The following is a 16,276-nucleotide window of genomic DNA, read 5'->3' as shown; positions in this document are numbered from 1 at the left end:
CGGGACCCCCGCCCCTCCCTCACTCCCCCCGCGGCGCCGCGCGCGCCCCGCGGCCCCGCCCTCAATGTCGGACCCCGGGCAGAGCCCGAGCGCGACCCCGGCCCCGGCCCCGGGCGGCCGCCGGCGACGGAACCGCGACCAGGGGCCGGAGGGCGGCGACAGGAGGGGAAGGGGCGGGGCCGGGGGCGGGGCCTGGGGTCCAAAAGGCACCTGCCTGGGCGGGGGGAGCTCATTCCGCTGTGGGGCTCCGGCCAGAGGCTGCTGGTTTCCCTGCTGCGGGGGCAGGGGGGCAGGTGCTGCTCTCCCCCTGGCTCCTGCCTTGGAGGGAAGGGCTTTCCTGGGGGCTCTGCAGCTGCTGGGGGATGGGGGCCACAGGTGGGGACAGCGAGCGGGGGGCTTGGCAAAAAGCAGGGGCCCTGAATCCCTGTCCCTGTGGAGAGGGGGAGGGTGTAGAGCCTGGGCTGGCAGGGGGGACGCTGGCTGGTGGTGCTGTTCTGTTTCCCTGCCTGTCTTCATCCCGGAGGCTGGAGAACAACGTGGCAGCTCCAGGAACATCCCGTGTGGGCTCCAGAGGGATGCGCCGTGTTCCTGGAGGATGGAGATGGATCCCCAGCACTCGGAGAGCTGAGCAGAGGGACCAGGGCCGGGCAGGGAGCAGGAGGAGGTGAGAAATGACTCCGTCCCACACAGGGTTAGAACTACACTGAACAATTCCTGACACCAATGAAAGGCAGCAGACAGCGCTGGGTGTGCTGGGAGTCTCTGCCCCACCGAGATCCAGCAGGGTAAGGATGTCTGCAGCCAGCATCCCTTTCTCCACTCAGCATCCACTCTCTGCTGACCAGCTCAGCTCAGCAGAGCCCCCCCTGCTCCTCCAGCTGCTCTGAATCCTTCTGCAGGCAGCATCCTCCCCTGTCCCAGCCCACTGTGGGAAGGGCAGAGGGTGGGACCTGGGGTATATAAGGCACCTGCCTTTGGCAGCTCATTCTGCTTTGGGTCTTCGCTTGTCGTGTCCTGGTTTTCATTCTGCAGCTGAAGCATTGGAGTTGCTGCTGTTGTCTTGGTTCCTGCCCTTAAGGTAAGTGTTTCCCAACTGGCTGAGTGTGAGGTGCCCCGAGGAGCCTGCCCGTGCTTTCCGGGGCGATGAGGTGGCCCGTCGGGATGCCAGCGCTCCCTCCCGGTGAGGCTCCGGTTCCGCCGCCCGTCACGGGGTCCGGGCCCGTCGCGGTTAGGGTTAGGGTTAGGGGTTAGGGTTTAGGGTTAGGCTTAGGGGTTAGGGTTAGGGTTTAGGGTTAGGGTTAGGGTTTAGGGTTAGGGTTAGGGTCATTAGAGTTAGGGTTAGGGTTAGGGGTTAGGGGTTAGGGGTAGGGTTAGGGTTATGGCCATTAGGGTTAGGGTTAGGGGTTAGGGTTAGGGTTCGGGTTAGGGTTAGGGTTTAGGGTTAGGGTTAGGGTTCTATTTAGGGTTAGGGTTAGGGGTTACGGTTAGGGTTAGGGTTAGGGTTTAGCGTTATGGTTAGGGGTAGGGTCGTTAGGTTTAGGATTAGGGTTTAGGGTTAGGGTTTAGGGTTAGGGTTAGGGGTTAGGGTTAGGGGTTAGGGTTAGGGGTTAGGGTTAGGGGTTAGGGTTAGTGTTAGGGTTAGGGTAGGGTTAGGGTAGGGTTAGGGTCAGGTTCAGGGGTTAGGGTTAGGGTTTAGGGTTAGGGTTTAGGGTTAGGGTTTAGGGTTAGGGTTAGGGGTTAGGGTTAGGGTCATTAGGGTTAGGGTTAGGATTAGGGTTTAGGGTTGGGTTAGGGTTAGGGTTAGGTGTTAGGGTTAGGGTTTAGGGGTTAGGGTTACTGTTAGGGTTAGGGGTTAGGATTTAGGGTTAGGGGTTAGGGTTAGGGGTTAGGGTTAGGGTTGGGGGTTAGGGTTAGGGTTAGGGGTTAGGGTTAGGGTTAGGTTTAGGGTCATTAGGGTTAGGGGTTAGGCTTAGGGTTAGGCTTAGGGTTAGGCTTAGCGTTAGGGTTTGGGTTAGGGTTTAGGGTTAGGGTTAGGGGTCATTAGGGTTAGGGGTCATTAGGGTTAGGGTTAGGTTTAGGGGTTAGGGTTAGGGAACAGCTTAAGGGGAAATTGAAAAATGGTCACCACAGTGGTAGAATATATATAGGTTACCTGAATATTATTGTTTCCACCCAAACGAGCCCGTTCCTCTTTCAATAACTATTGTCCAGGTGTGTTGCCGGAGAGACCTAAGTGGAGTATGTTGCAGCTCCCCAGAGTAAAACAAATAACTGGGAGAAATTCAAACGAAGGTGCGCTAAGCAAAAAATCTCGGAGCCTCCTGAAGAATACCCCTGCTGCCGGGAAGATGGAACACCCCGTGACTCAAAGCAACCGAGCCGACGGGCGAGGCAGAGGTGTAAAAAACCGTGGAGGACGGAACCCCGAGATTAGAGTAACGCGCAAGCCTCGGAGGAGCTGCCCTAGTGCCAATCCCGGCTTAACACTGCCTCAGGAACACACCCACCTAGGAAAAGAAAAAGGGGGGCTAGAGGGCAATAAATGGGATCAAGAAAAACCTTGTAGGAAATCGGAATAGCACCACCCATCCTGGCTGATTATTTTAATTATTGTATGTATCTGGGAGCAATTAATTAGACCATGTCAAGGACCCTTGTTAGGTGGGAGGATTCAAAGGTCCTTAAAGTTAATGTTAACGGAAAAATCCCTAAGATCACGACCTGAGGTGGTGTTACAGAAATGGAGAGGTTTAGATCTCCTATTTTTAAAACAAGGCGGACTTTGTGTAGCCTTAGGAGAAGAATGCTGTATTTATGCAGATCATACCGGCATTGTTAGAGATACTGTGGCTAAACTTAGGGAAGGGTTGGAAAAGAGAGGACGAGAAAGAGAATCTCAACAAGGCTGGTATGAATCATGGTTTAACTCTTCCCCCGGTTGACTAAAACTCTTATACTAAGCCACCGAGAATTACAATGGTTTACTGAACAAAATGGTGATAAAAAGGGGGGATTGTGATAGATGTAAACCACATGTACCTTGAAACAGGTCGTAACGTTCTGATTTTGTAAAAATGATTGTGTAACGTATATTGTTAGTTGCTAACGAAGCATAGAACTGAGTTATAGGTAACTTAGAAGTGGAAACCATAGAAATTAAGGAGCCAATGAATGAGCTTGCTGATAAAGATGACCAAATATGGGAGAGGAGTCAACAAAGGGACAAGTGAGGAAGAGGAGCAACTTCATCCCATCGACCAACAGGAGGTAAAAGACGACCCCCTAACAACAACTGGCGCATGTGCAGAAGAAGCCTCAGTGAAACAATCGGGACCCGGAACTAAAGGACTATAAAAACCTGAATTCAGAAAGGGACGGTGCGTGCCGTTGGTAGAGCTGAGACGCTCTGGCCGCCCAGCGCTGTTTGCTTAATTGCCGCCTGCTAAATTAATAGAATTCAGTTTGTAACTGAATTAACTGTTTTCCAACTGGTGACTGGGAAACCCACAATCACAAGGGTCAAATGTCATCAGGTCACAAGTCAGGGTCTAAAGTAACTGTCAAAGATTAGCTTAGAAGGCCAAAGGTCAGGGTCGCTGGCCAAAGGTCCCCCAAAAAGCAGTGACCTCGTGCCTTGGGCTCCCGCTGTTTTTTTGTTCTGGCCTGTGCATCACTGTAAATGGTCCCCCTGGCAACAGTGAATCAGTGACTTTGTTTCTACGCTCTTTTGGTTCCTGCCTGTCTGTCACAACAGTCTACCCAGAAACAGTGGCTATGTTATTTTTGACTATTAATTTCCTTCTCCCTTTCTCTCTTTCTCTCTCTTTGGACTCCAGTTCCTATTTTGGCATTCCACAGTCAGTCCTCTAGCCTCTTGGTATTTCTGTCCCCTCTGTCTCTGGTTCTGTGCGCCTGTCATTGGTGAGCATAGAAAGTCATCACCGATAGATTTATTTCTCCATCTTTATTGATTCTGTTCCCTGCCCTTCATTTTGGGTTTTTCCCCCGTCTACCTAGGATTTGATAAATTTGCTATACTGCAGCCTGTTGCTACCTTTTTCTTTCCCCGTGTCAGTTTGTATGGCTCGTTGTCTCTCTTTAGTCCTCTCTCTGTACTGCGTTAGCTGTGCTCTGTTTTCTTTCTCCTTCCCTCTGTCTCCATTTCAGACTCTCTGTCTTTCAGCTCTGCTTCTCTGCCCAGTCACCTACCGTTGTTTTCTCTGTCTCTCTAATTTTCTATTTCTCTATCTCTCTGTGGCCTCAGAAGATTTCAGGTCAGGAACATCTTTCAGTTCTGACACCTGTAGATCCAGAGATATCACTGCCTTGGGTTCAGCAGAGAAATTGTCTTTGCCCAGGGCTAATCGCCCCCACACAACCCGCTCACCCTTGGGCACAGAGGAACAATCGGTGGGTTTATAAATTAAAATGGTAGTTCATAGGGTCAAAAAGCTCATTTGATGAATAAAACTCCCAGGTTCCCCGCCCAACGAAAGCCCCCAGGCCCAAATGGAGAGGGGCTGCTTGGGGGCCCCCTGGGGCCCCTTCAGGCCAGCTAGGTCTTTGGGTCCTGGCTCCTTCGCTTTGGGAGCAGTCGCTGGACGTTCGGCACGTTGGCCGGAGAGTGCTTCTCGGGCCGCGACCTGCAACCTGGCAGGTACCTCCCAGGTTCCCGGCCCAACGAAAGCCCCCAGACCCAAATGGAGAGGGGCTGCTTGGGGGCCCCCTGGGGCCCCTTCAGGCCAGCTAGGTCTTTGGGTCCTGGCTCCTTCGCTTTGGGAGCAGTCGCTGGACGTTGGGCACGTTGGCCGGAGAGTGCTTCTCGGGCCACGACCTGCAAGCGGGCAGGTACCTCCAAGGTTCCCGGCCCAATGAAAGCCCCCAGACCCAAATGGAGAGGGGCTGCTTGGGGGCCCCCTGGGGCCCCTTCAGGCCAGCTAGGTCTTTGGGTCCTGGCTCCTTCGCTTTGGGAGCAGTCGCTGGACGTTGGGCACGTTGGCCGGAGAGTGCTTCTCGGGCCACGACCTGCAAGCGGGCAGGTACCTCCAAGGTTCCCGGCCCAATGAAAGCCCCCAGACCCAAATGGAGAGGGGCTGCTTGGGGGCCCCCTGGGGCCCCTTCAGGCCAGCTAGGTCTTTGGGTCCTGGCTCCTTCGCTTTGGGAGCAGTCGCTGGACGTTCGGCACGTTGGCCGGAGAGTGCTTCTCGGGCCGCGAACTGCAACCTGGCAGGTACCTCCCAGGTTCCCGGCCCAACGAAAGCCCCCAGACCCAAATGGAGAGGGGCTGCTTGGGGGCCCCCTGGGGCCCCTTCAGGCCAGCTAGGTCTTTGGGTCCTGGCTCCTTCGCTTTGGGAGCAGTCGCTGGACGTTTGGCACGTTGGCCGGAGAGTGCTTCTCGGGCCGCGAACTGCAAGCGGGCAGGTACCTCCCAGGTTCCCAGCCCAACGAAAGCCCCCAGACCCAAATGGAGAGGGGCTGCTTGGGGGCCCCCTGGGGCCCCTTCAGGCCAGCTAGGTCTTTGGGTCCTGGCTCCTTCGCTTTGGGATCAGTCGCTGGACGTTGGGCATGTTGGCCGGAGAGTGCTTCTCGGGCAGCGACCTGCAAGCGGGCAGGTACCTCCCAGGTTCCCGGCCCAACGAAAGCCCCCAGACCCAAATGGAGAGGGGCTGCTTGGGGGCCCCCTGGGGCCCCTTCAGGCCAGCTAGGTCTTTGGGTCCTGGCTCCTTCGCTTTGGGAGCAGTCGCTGGACGTTCGGCACGTTGGCCGGAGAGTGCTTCTCGGGCCGCGACCTGCAACCTGGCAGGTACCTCCCAGGTTCCCGGCCCAACAAAAGCCCCCAGACCCAAATGGAGAGGGGCTGCTTGGGGGCCCCCTGGGGCCCCTTCAGGCCAGCTAGGTCTTTGGGTCCTGGCTCCTTCGCTTTGGGAGCAGTCGCTGGACGTTTGGCACGTTGGCCGGAGAGTGCTTCTCGGGCCGCGACCTGCAACCTGGCAGGTACCTCCCAGGTTCCCGGCCCAACGAAAGCCCCCAGACCCAAATGGAGAGGGGCTGCTTGGGGGCCCCCTGGGGCCCCTTCAGGCCAGCTAGGTCTTTGGGTCCTGGCTCCTTCGCTTTGGGAGCAGTCGCTGGACGTTTGGCACGTTGGCCGGAGAGTGCTTCTCGGGCCGCGACCTGCAACCTGGCAGGTACCTCCCAGGTTCCCGGCCCAACGAAAGCCCCCAGACCCAAATGGAGAGGGGCTGCTTGGGGGCCCCCTGGGGCCCCTTCAGGCCAGCTAGGTCTTTGGGTCCTGGCTCCTTCGCTTTGGGAGCAGTCGCTGGACGTTCGGCACGTTGGCCGGAGAGTGCTTCTCGGCCTGCGACCTGCAACCTGGCAGGTACCTCCCAGGTTCCCGGCCCAACGAAAGCCCCCAGACCCAAATGGAGAGGGGCTGCTTGGGGGCCCCCTGGGGCCCCTTCAGGCCAGCTAGGTCTTTGGGTCCTGGCTCCTTCGCTTTGGGAGCAGTCGCTGGACGTTCGGCACGTTGGCCGGAGAGTGCTTCTCGGGCTGCTGCCTGCATCCTGGCAGGTACCTCCCAGGTTCCCGGCCCAACGAAAGCCCCCAGGCCCAAATGGAGAGGGGCTGCTTGGGGGCCCCCTGGGGCCCCTTCAGGCCAGCTAGGTCTTTGGGTCCTGGCTCCTTCGCTTTGGGAGCAGTCGCTGGACGTTCGGCACGTTGGCCGGAGAGTGCTTCTCGGGCCGCCACCTGCAAGCGGGCAGGTACCTCCCAGGTTCCCGGCCCAACGAAAGCCCCCAGACCCAAATGGAGAGGGGCTGCTTGGAGGCCCCCTGGGGCCCCTTCAGGCCAGCTAGGTCTTTGGGTCCTGGCTCCTTCGCTTTGGGAGCAGTCGCTGGACGTTTGGCACGTTGGCCGGAGAGTGCTTCTCGGGCCGCCACCTGCAAGCGGGCAGGTACCTCCCAGGTTCCCGGCCCAACGAAAGCCCCCAGACCCAAATGGAGAGGGGCTGCTTGGGGGCCCCCTGGGGCCCCTTCAGGCCAGCTAGGTCTTTGGGTCCTGGCTCCTTCGCTTTGGGATCAGTCGCTGGACGTTGGGCATGTTGGCCGGAGAGTGCTTCTCGGGCAGCGACCTGCAAGCGGGCAGGTACCTCCCAGGTTCCCGGCCCAACGAAAGCCCCCAGACCCAAATGGAGAGGGGCTGCTTGGGGGCCCCCTGGGGCCCCTTCAGGCCAGCTAGGTCTTTGGGTCCTGGCTCCTTCGCTTTGGGAGCAGTCGCTGGACGTTCGGCACGTTGGCCGGAGAGTGCTTCTCGGGCCGCGACCTGCAACCTGGCAGGTACCTCCCAGGTTCCCGGCCCAACAAAAGCCCCCAGACCCAAATGGAGAGGGGCTGCTTGGGGGCCCCCTGGGGCCCCTTCAGGCCAGCTAGGTCTTTGGGTCCTGGCTCCTTCGCTTTGGGAGCAGTCGCTGGACGTTTGGCACGTTGGCCGGAGAGTGCTTCTCGGGCCGCGACCTGCAACCTGGCAGGTACCTCCCAGGTTCCCGGCCCAACGAAAGCCCCCAGACCCAAATGGAGAGGGGCTGCTTGGGGGCCCCCTGGGGCCCCTTCAGGCCAGCTAGGTCTTTGGGTCCTGGCTCCTTCGCTTTGGGAGCAGTCGCTGGACGTTTGGCACGTTGGCCGGAGAGTGCTTCTCGGGCCGCGACCTGCAACCTGGCAGGTACCTCCCAGGTTCCCGGCCCAACGAAAGCCCCCAGACCCAAATGGAGAGGGGCTGCTTGGGGGCCCCCTGGGGCCCCTTCAGGCCAGCTAGGTCTTTGGGTCCTGGCTCCTTCGCTTTGGGAGCAGTCGCTGGACGTTCGGCACGTTGGCCGGAGAGTGCTTCTCGGCCTGCGACCTGCAACCTGGCAGGTACCTCCCAGGTTCCCGGCCCAACGAAAGCCCCCAGACCCAAATGGAGAGGGGCTGCTTGGGGGCCCCCTGGGGCCCCTTCAGGCCAGCTAGGTCTTTGGGTCCTGGCTCCTTCGCTTTGGGAGCAGTCGCTGGACGTTCGGCACGTTGGCCGGAGAGTGCTTCTCGGGCTGCTGCCTGCATCCTGGCAGGTACCTCCCAGGTTCCCGGCCCAACGAAAGCCCCCAGGCCCAAATGGAGAGGGGCTGCTTGGGGGCCCCCTGGGGCCCCTTCAGGCCAGCTAGGTCTTTGGGTCCTGGCTCCTTCGCTTTGGGAGCAGTCGCTGGACGTTCGGCACGTTGGCCGGAGAGTGCTTCTCGGGCCGCCACCTGCAAGCGGGCAGGTACCTCCCAGGTTCCCGGCCCAACGAAAGCCCCCAGACCCAAATGGAGAGGGGCTGCTTGGAGGCCCCCTGGGGCCCCTTCAGGCCAGCTAGGTCTTTGGGTCCTGGCTCCTTCGCTTTGGGAGCAGTCGCTGGACGTTTGGCACGTTGGCCGGAGAGTGCTTCTCGGGCCGCCACCTGCAAGCGGGCAGGTACCTCCCAGGTTCCCGGCCCAACGAAAGCCCCCAGACCCAAATGGAGAGGGGCTGCTTGGGGGCCCCCTGGGGCCCCTTCAGGCCAGCTAGGTCTTTGGGTCCTGGCTCCTTCGCTTTGGGAGCAGTCGCTGGACGTTCGGCACGTTGGCCGGAGAGTGCTTCTCGGGCCGCGACCTGCAACCGGGCAGGTACCTCCCAGGTTCCCGGCCCAACGAAAGCCCCCAGACCCAAATGGAGAGGGGCTGCTTGGGGGCCCCCTGGGGCCCCTTCAGGCCAGCTAGGTCTTTGGGTCCTGGCTCCTTCGCTTTGGGAGCAGTCGCTGGACGTTTGGCACGTTGGCCGGAGAGTGCTTCTCGGGCCGCGACCTGCAACCGGGCAGGTACCTCCCAGGTTCCCGGCCCAACGAAAGCCCCCAGACCCGAATGGAGAGGGGCTGCTTGGGGGCCCCCTGGGGCCCCTTCAGGCCAGCTAGGTCTTTGGGTCCTGGCTCCTTCGCTTTGGGAGCAGTCGCTGGACGTTTGGCACGTTGGCCGGAGAGTGCTTCTCGGCCTGCGACCTGCAACCTGGCAGGTACCTCCCAGGTTCCCGGCCCAACGAAAGCCCCCAGACCCAAATGGAGAGGGGCTGCTTGGGGGCCCCCTGGGGCCCCTTCAGGCCAGCTAGGTCTTTGGGTCCTGGCTCCTTCGCTTTGGGATCAGTCTCTGGACGTTGGGCATGTTGGCCGGAGAGTGCTTCTCGGGCCGCGACCTGCAACCTGGCAGGTACCTCCCAGGTTCCCGGCCCAACGAAAGCCCCCAGACCCGAATGGAGAGGGGCTGCTTGGGGGCCCCCTGGGGCCCCTTCAGGCCAGCTAGGTCTTTGGGTCCTGGCTCCTTCGCTTTGGGAGCAGTCGCTGGACGTTCGGCACGTTGGCCGGAGAGTGCTTCTCGGGCCGCGATCTGCAACCGGGCAGGTACCTCCCAGGTTCCCGGCCCAACGAAAGCCCCCAGACCCAAATGGAGAGGGGCTGCTTGGGGGCCCCCTGGGGCCCCTTCAGGCCAGCTAGGTCTTTGGGTCCTGGCTCCTTCGCTTTGGGATCAGTCGTTGGACGTTGGGCACGTTGGCCGGAGAGTGCTTCTCGGGCCGCCACCTGCAAGCGGGCAGGTACCTCCCAGGTTCCCGGCCCAACGAAAGCCCCCAGACCCAAATGGAGAGGGGCTGCTTGGGGGCCCCCTGGGGCCCCTTCAGGCCAGCTAGGTCTTTGGGTCCTGGCTCCTTCGCTTTGGGAGCAGTCGCTGGACGTTGGGCACGTTGGCCGGAGAGTGCTTCTCGGGCCGCCACCTGCAAGCGGGCAGGTACCTCCCAGGTTCCCGGCCCAACGAAAGCCCCCAGACCCAAATGGAGAGGGGCTGCTTGGGGGCCCCCTGGGGCCCCTTCAGGCCAGCTAGGTCTTTGGGTCCTGGCTCCTTCGCTTTGGGAGCAGTCGCTGGACGTTCGGCACGTTGGCCGGAGAGTGCTTCTCGGGCCGCGACCTGCAACCTGGCAGGTACCTCCCAGGTTCCCGGCCCAACGAAAGCCCCCAGACCCGAATGGAGAGGGGCTGCTTGGGGGCCCCCTGGGGCCCCTTCAGGCCAGCTAGGTCTTTGGGTCCTGGCTCCTTCGCTTTGGGAGCAGTCGCTGGACGTTTGGCACGTTGGCCGGAGAGTGCTTCTCGGGCCGCGACCTGCAACCTGGCAGGTACCTCCCAGGTTCCCGGCCCAACGAAAGCCCCCAGACCCGAATGGAGAGGGGCTGCTTGGGGGCCCCCTGGGGCCCCTTCAGGCCAGCTAGGTCTTTGGGTCCTGGCTCCTTCGCTTTGGGAGCAGTCGCTGGACGTTTGGCACGTTGGCCGGAGAGTGCTTCTCGGGCCGCGAACTGCAACCGGGCAGGCACCTCCCAGGTTCCCGGCCCAACGAAAGCCCCCAGACCCGAATGGAGAGGGGCTGCTTGGGGGGCCCCTGGGGCCCCTTCAGGCCAGCTAGGTCTTTGGGTCCTGGCTCCTTCGCTTTGGGAGCAGTCGCTGGACGTTTGGCACGTTGGCCGGAGAGTGCTTCTCGGGCCGCGAACTGCAACCGGGCAGGCACCTCCCAGGTTCCCGGCCCAACGAAAGCCCCCAGACCCAAATGGAGAGGGGCTGCTTGGGGGCCCCCTGGGGCCCCTTCAGGCCAGCTAGGTCTTTGGGTCCTGGCTCCTTCGCTTTGGGAGCAGTCGCTGGACGTTTGGCACGTTGGCCGGAGAGTGCTTCTCGGCCTGCGACCTGCAACCGGGCAGGTACCTCCCAGGTTCCCGGCCCAACGAAAGCCCCCAGACCCAAATGGAGAGGGGCTGCTTGGGGGCCCCCTGGGGCCCCTTCAGGCCAGCTAGGTCTTTGGGTCCTGGCTCCTTCGCTTTGGGAGCAGTCGCTGGACGTTGGGCACGTTGGCCGGAGAGTGCTTCTCGGGCTGCGGCCTGCAACCTGGCAGGTACCTCCCAGGTTCCCGGCCCAACGAAAGCCCCCAGACCCGAATGGAGAGGGGCTGCTTGGGGGCCCCCTGGGGCCCCTTCAGGCCAGCTAGGTCTTTGGGTCCTGGCTCCTTCGCTTTGGGAGCAGTCGCTGGACGTTCGGCACGTTGGCCGGAGAGTGCTTCTCGGGCCGCGACCTGCAACCTGGCAGGTACCTCCCAGGTTCCCGGCCCAACGAAAGCCCCCAGACCCGAATGGAGAGGGGCTGCTTGGGGGCCCCCTGGGGCCCCTTCAGGCCAGCTAGGTCTTTGGGTCCTGGCTCCTTCGCTTTGGGAGCAGTCGCTGGACGTTCGGCACGTTGGCCGGAGAGTGCTTCTCGGGCCGCGATCTGCAACCGGGCAGGCACCTCCCAGGTTCCCGGCCCAACGAAAGCCCCCAGACCCAAATGGAGAGGGGCTGCTTGGGGGCCCCCTGGGGCCCCTTCAGGCCAGCTAGGTCTTTGGGTCCTGGCTCCTTCGCTTTGGGAGCAGTCGCTGGACGTTCGGCACGTTGGCCGGAGAGTGCTTCTCGGGCCGCGACCTGCAACCGGGCAGGTACCTCCCAGGTTCCCGGCCCAACGAAAGCCCCCAGACCCAAATGGAGAGGGGCTGCTTGGGGGCCCCCTGGGGCCCCTTCAGGCCAGCTAGGTCTTTGGGTCCTGGCTCCTTCGCTTTGGGAGCAGTCGCTGGACGTTTGGCACGTTGGCCGGAGAGTGCTTCTCGGCCTGCGACCTGCAACCGGGCAGGTACCTCCCAGGTTCCCGGCCCAACGAAAGCCCCCAGACCCAAATGGAGAGGGGCTGCTTGGGGGCCCCCTGGGGCCCCTTCAGGCCAGCTAGGTCTTTGGGTCCTGGCTCCTTCGCTTTGGGAGCAGTCGCTGGACGTTCGGCACGTTGGCCGGAGAGTGCTTCTCGGGCTGCGGCCTGCAACCTGGCAGGTACCTCCCAGGTTCCCGGCCCAACGAAAGCCCCCAGACCCGAATGGAGAGGGGCTGCTTGGGGGCCCCCTGGGGCCCCTTCAGGCCAGCTAGGTCTTTGGGTCCTGGCTCCTTCGCTTTGGGAGCAGTCGCTGGACGTTTGGCACGTTGGCCGGAGAGTGCTTCTCGGGCCGCGATCTGCAACCGGGCAGGTACCTCCCAGGTTCCCGGCCCAACGAAAGCCCCCAGACCCAAATGGAGAGGGGCTGCTTGGGGGCCCCCTGGGGCCCCTTCAGGCCAGCTAGGTCTTTGGGTCCTGGCTCCTTCGCTTTGGGAGCAGTCGCTGGACGTTTGGCACGTTGGCCGGAGAGTGCTTCTCGGCCTGCGACCTGCAACCTGGCAGGTACCTCCTGGGTTCCTGGCCCAACGAAAGCCCCCAGACCCAAATGGAGAGGGGCTGCTTGGGGGCCCCCTGGGGCCCCTTCAGGCCAGCTAGGTCTTTGGGTCCTGGCTCCTTCGCTTTGGGAGCAGTCGCTGGACGTTGGGCACGTTGGCCGGAGAGTGCTTCTCGGGCCGCCACCTGCAAGCTGGCAGGTACCTCCCAGGTTCCCGGCCCAACGAAAGCCCCCAGACCCAAATGGAGAGGGGCTGCTTGGGGGCCCCCTGGGGCCCCTTCAGGCCAGCTAGGTCTTTGGGTCCTGGCTCCTTCGCTTTGGGAGCAGTCGCTGGACGTTCGGCACGTTGGCCGGAGAGTGCTTCTCGGGCCGCCACCTGCAACCTGGCAGGTACCTCCCAGGTTCCCGGCCCAACGAAAGCCCCCAGACGCAAATGGAGAGGGGCTGCTTGGGGGCCCCCTGGGGCCCCTTCAGGCCAGCTAGGTCTTTGGGTCCTGGCTCCTTCGCTTTGGGATCAGTCTCTGGACGTTGGGCATGTTGGCCGGAGAGTGCTTCTCGGGCCACCACCTGCAAGCGGGCAGGTACCTCCCAGGTTCCCGGCCCAACGAAAGCCCCCAGACCCAAATGGAGAGGGGCTGCTTGGGGGCCCCCTGGGGCCCCTTCAGGCCAGCTAGGTCTTTGGGTCCTGGCTCCTTCGCTTTGGGAGCAGTCGCTGGACGTTCGGCACGTTGGCCGGAGAGTGCTTCTCGGGCCGCGATCTGCAACCGGGCAGGTACCTCCCAGGTTCCCGGCCCAACGAAAGCCCCCAGACCCAAATGGAGAGGGGCTGCTTGGGGGCCCCCTGGGGCCCCTTCAGGCCAGCTAGGTCTTTGGGTCCTGGCTCCTTCGCTTTGGGAGCAGTCGCTGGACGTTCGGCACGTTGGCCGGAGAGTGCTTCTCGGCCTGCGACCTGCAACCTGGCAGGTACCTCCCAGGTTCCCGGCCCAACGAAAGCCCCCAGACCCAAATGGAGAGGGGCTGCTTGGGGGCCCCCTGGGGCCCCTTCAGGCCAGCTAGGTCTTTGGGTCCTGGCTCCTTCGCTTTGGGAGCAGTCGCTGGACGTTCGGCACGTTGGCCGGAGAGTGCTTCTCGGGCCGCCACCTGCAAGCGGGCAGGTACCTCCCAGGTTCCCGGCCCAACGAAAGCCCCCAGACCCGAATGGAGAGGGGCTGCTTGGGGGCCCCCTGGGGCCCCTTCAGGCCAGCTAGGTCTTTGGGTCCTGGCTCCTTCGCTTTGGGAGCAGTCGCTGGACGTTCGGCACGTTGGCCGGAGAGTGCTTCTCGGGCCGCCACCTGCAACCTGGCAGGTACCTCCCAGGTTCCCGGCCCAACGAAAGCCCCCAGACCCAAATGGAGAGGGGCTGCTTGGGGGCCCCCTGGGGCCCCTTCAGGCCAGCTAGGTCTTTGGGTCCTGGCTCCTTCGCTTTGGGATCAGTCTCTGGACGTTGGGCATGTTGGCTGGAGAGTGCTTCTCGGTCCACCACCTGCAAGCGGGCAGGTACCTCCCAGGTTCCCGGCCCAACGAAAGCCCCCAGACCCAAATGGAGAGGGGCTGCTTGGGGGCCCCCTGGGGCCCCTTCAGGCCAGCTAGGTCTTTGGGTCCTGGCTCCTTCGCTTTGGGAGCAGTCGCTGGACGTTTGGCACGTTGGCCGGAGAGTGCTTCTCGGGCCGCGACCTGCAACCGGGCAGGTACCTCCCAGGTTCCCGGCCCAACGAAAGCCCCCAGACCCAAATGGAGAGGGGCTGCTTGGGGGCCCCCTGGGGCCCCTTCAGGCCAGCTAGGTCTTTGGGTCCTGGCTCCTTCGCTTTGGGAGCAGTCGCTGGACGTTCGGCACGTTGGCCGGAGAGTGCTTCTCGGGCCGCGATCTGCAAGCGGGCAGGTATCTCCCAGGTTCCCGGCCCAACGAAAGCCCCCAGACCCAAATGGAGAGGGGCTGCTTGGGGGCCCCCTGGGGCCCCTTCAGGCCAGCTAGGTCTTTGGGTCCTGGCTCCTTCGCTTTGGGAGCAGTCGCTGGACGTTCGGCACGTTGGCCGGAGAGTGCTTCTCGGGCAGCGACCTGCAAGCGGGCAGGTACCTCCCAGGTTCCCGGCCCAACGAAAGCCCCCAGACCCAAATGGAGAGGGGCTGCTTGGGGGCCCCCTGGGGCCCCTTCAGGCCAGCTAGGTCTTTGGGTCCTGGCTCCTTCGCTTTGGGAGCAGTCGCTGGACGTTTGGTACGTTGGCCGGAGAGTGCTTCTCGGGCCGCGACCTGCAAGCGGGCAGGTACCTCCCAGGTTCCCGGCCCAACGAAAGCCCCCAGACCCAAATGGAGAGGGGCTGCTTGGGGGCCCCCTGGGGCCCCTTCAGGCCAGCTAGGTCTTTGGGTCCTGGCTCCTTCGCTTTGGGAGCAGTCGCTGGACGTTTGGTACGTTGGCCGGAGAGTGCTTCTCGGGCCGCGAACTGCAAGCGGGCAGGTACCTCCCAGGTTCCCGGCCCAACGAAAGCCCCCAGACCCAAATGGAGAGGGGCTGCTTGGGGGCCCCCTGGGGCCCCTTCAGGCCAGCTAGGTCTTTGGGTCCTGGCTCCTTCGCTTTGGGAGCAGTCGTTGGACGTTGGGCATGTTGTCCGGAGAGTGCTTCTCGGGCCGCCACCTGCAAGCGGGCAGGTACCTCCCAGGTTCCCGGCCCAACGAAAGCCCCCAGACCCAAATGGAGAGGGGCTGCTTGGGGGCCCCCTGGGGCCCCTTCAGGCCAGCTAGATCTTTGGGTCCTGGCTCCTTCGCTTTGGGAGCAGTCGCTGGACGTTTGGCACGTTGGCCGGAGAGTGCTTCTCGGGCCGCCACCTGCAAGCGGGCAGGTACCTCCCAGGTTCCCGGCCCAACGAAAGCCCCCAGACCCAAATGGAGAGGGGCTGCTTGGGGGCCCCCTGGGGCCCCTTCAGGCCAGCTAGGTCTTTGGGTCCTGGCTCCTTCGCTTTGGGAGCAGTCGCTGGACGTTTGGCACGTTGGCCGGAGAGTGCTTCTCGGCCTGCGACCTGCAACCGGGCAGGTACCTCCCAGGTTCCCGGCCCAACGAAAGCCCCCAGACCCAAATGGAGAGGGGCTGCTTGGGGGCCCCCTGGGGCCCCTTCAGGCCAGCTAGGTCTTTGGGTCCTGGCTCCTTCGCTTTGGGAGCAGTCGCTGGACGTTTGGCACGTTGGCCGGAGAGTGCTTCTCGGGCCGCCACCTGCAACCGGGTAGGTACCTCCCAGGTTCCCGGCCCAATGAAAGCCCCCAGACCCAAATGGAGAGGGGCTGCTTGGGGGCCCCCTGGGGCCCCTTCAGGCCAGCTAGGTCTTTGGGTCCTGGCTCCTTCGCTTTGGGAGCAGTCGCTGGACATTTGGCACGTTGGCCGGAGAGTGTTTCTTGTGCCGGGACCTGCAACCTGGCAGGTACCTCCCAGGTTCCCGGCCCAACGAAAGCCCCCAGACCCAAATGGAGAGGGGCTGCTTGGGGGCCCCCTGGGGCCCCTTCAGGCCAGCTAGGTCTTTGGGTCCTGGCTCCTTCGCTTTGGGAGCAGTCGCTGGACGTTTGGCACGTTGGCCGGAGAGTGCTTCTCGGGCCGCGACCTGCAACCGGGCAGGTACCTCCCAGGTTCCCGGCCCAACGAAAGCCCCCAGACCCAAATGGAGAGGGGCTGCTTGGGGGCCCCCTGGGGCCCCTTCAGGCCAGCTAGGTCTTTGGGTCCTGGCTCCTTCGCTTTGGGAGCAGTCGCTGGACGTTTGGCACGTTGGCCGGAGAGTGCTTCTCAGGCCGCGACCTGCAACCGGGCAGGTACCTTCCAGGTTCCCGGCCCAACGAAAGCCCCCAGACCCAAATGGAGAGGGGCTGCTTGGGGGCCCCCTGGGGCCCCTTCAGGCCAGCTAGGTCTTTGGGTCCTGGCTCCTTCGCTTTGGGAGCAGTCGCTGGACGTTCGGCACGTTGGCCGGAGAG

This window comes from Gallinula chloropus, assembly GCF_964237585.1.
Source record: "Gallinula chloropus genome assembly, chromosome: 29".
In the NCBI taxonomy this organism is placed as follows: Eukaryota; Metazoa; Chordata; class Aves; order Gruiformes; family Rallidae; genus Gallinula; species Gallinula chloropus.
The sequence above is the reverse complement of the archived record's forward strand: the minus strand, read 5'-3'. Positions refer to the sequence as shown.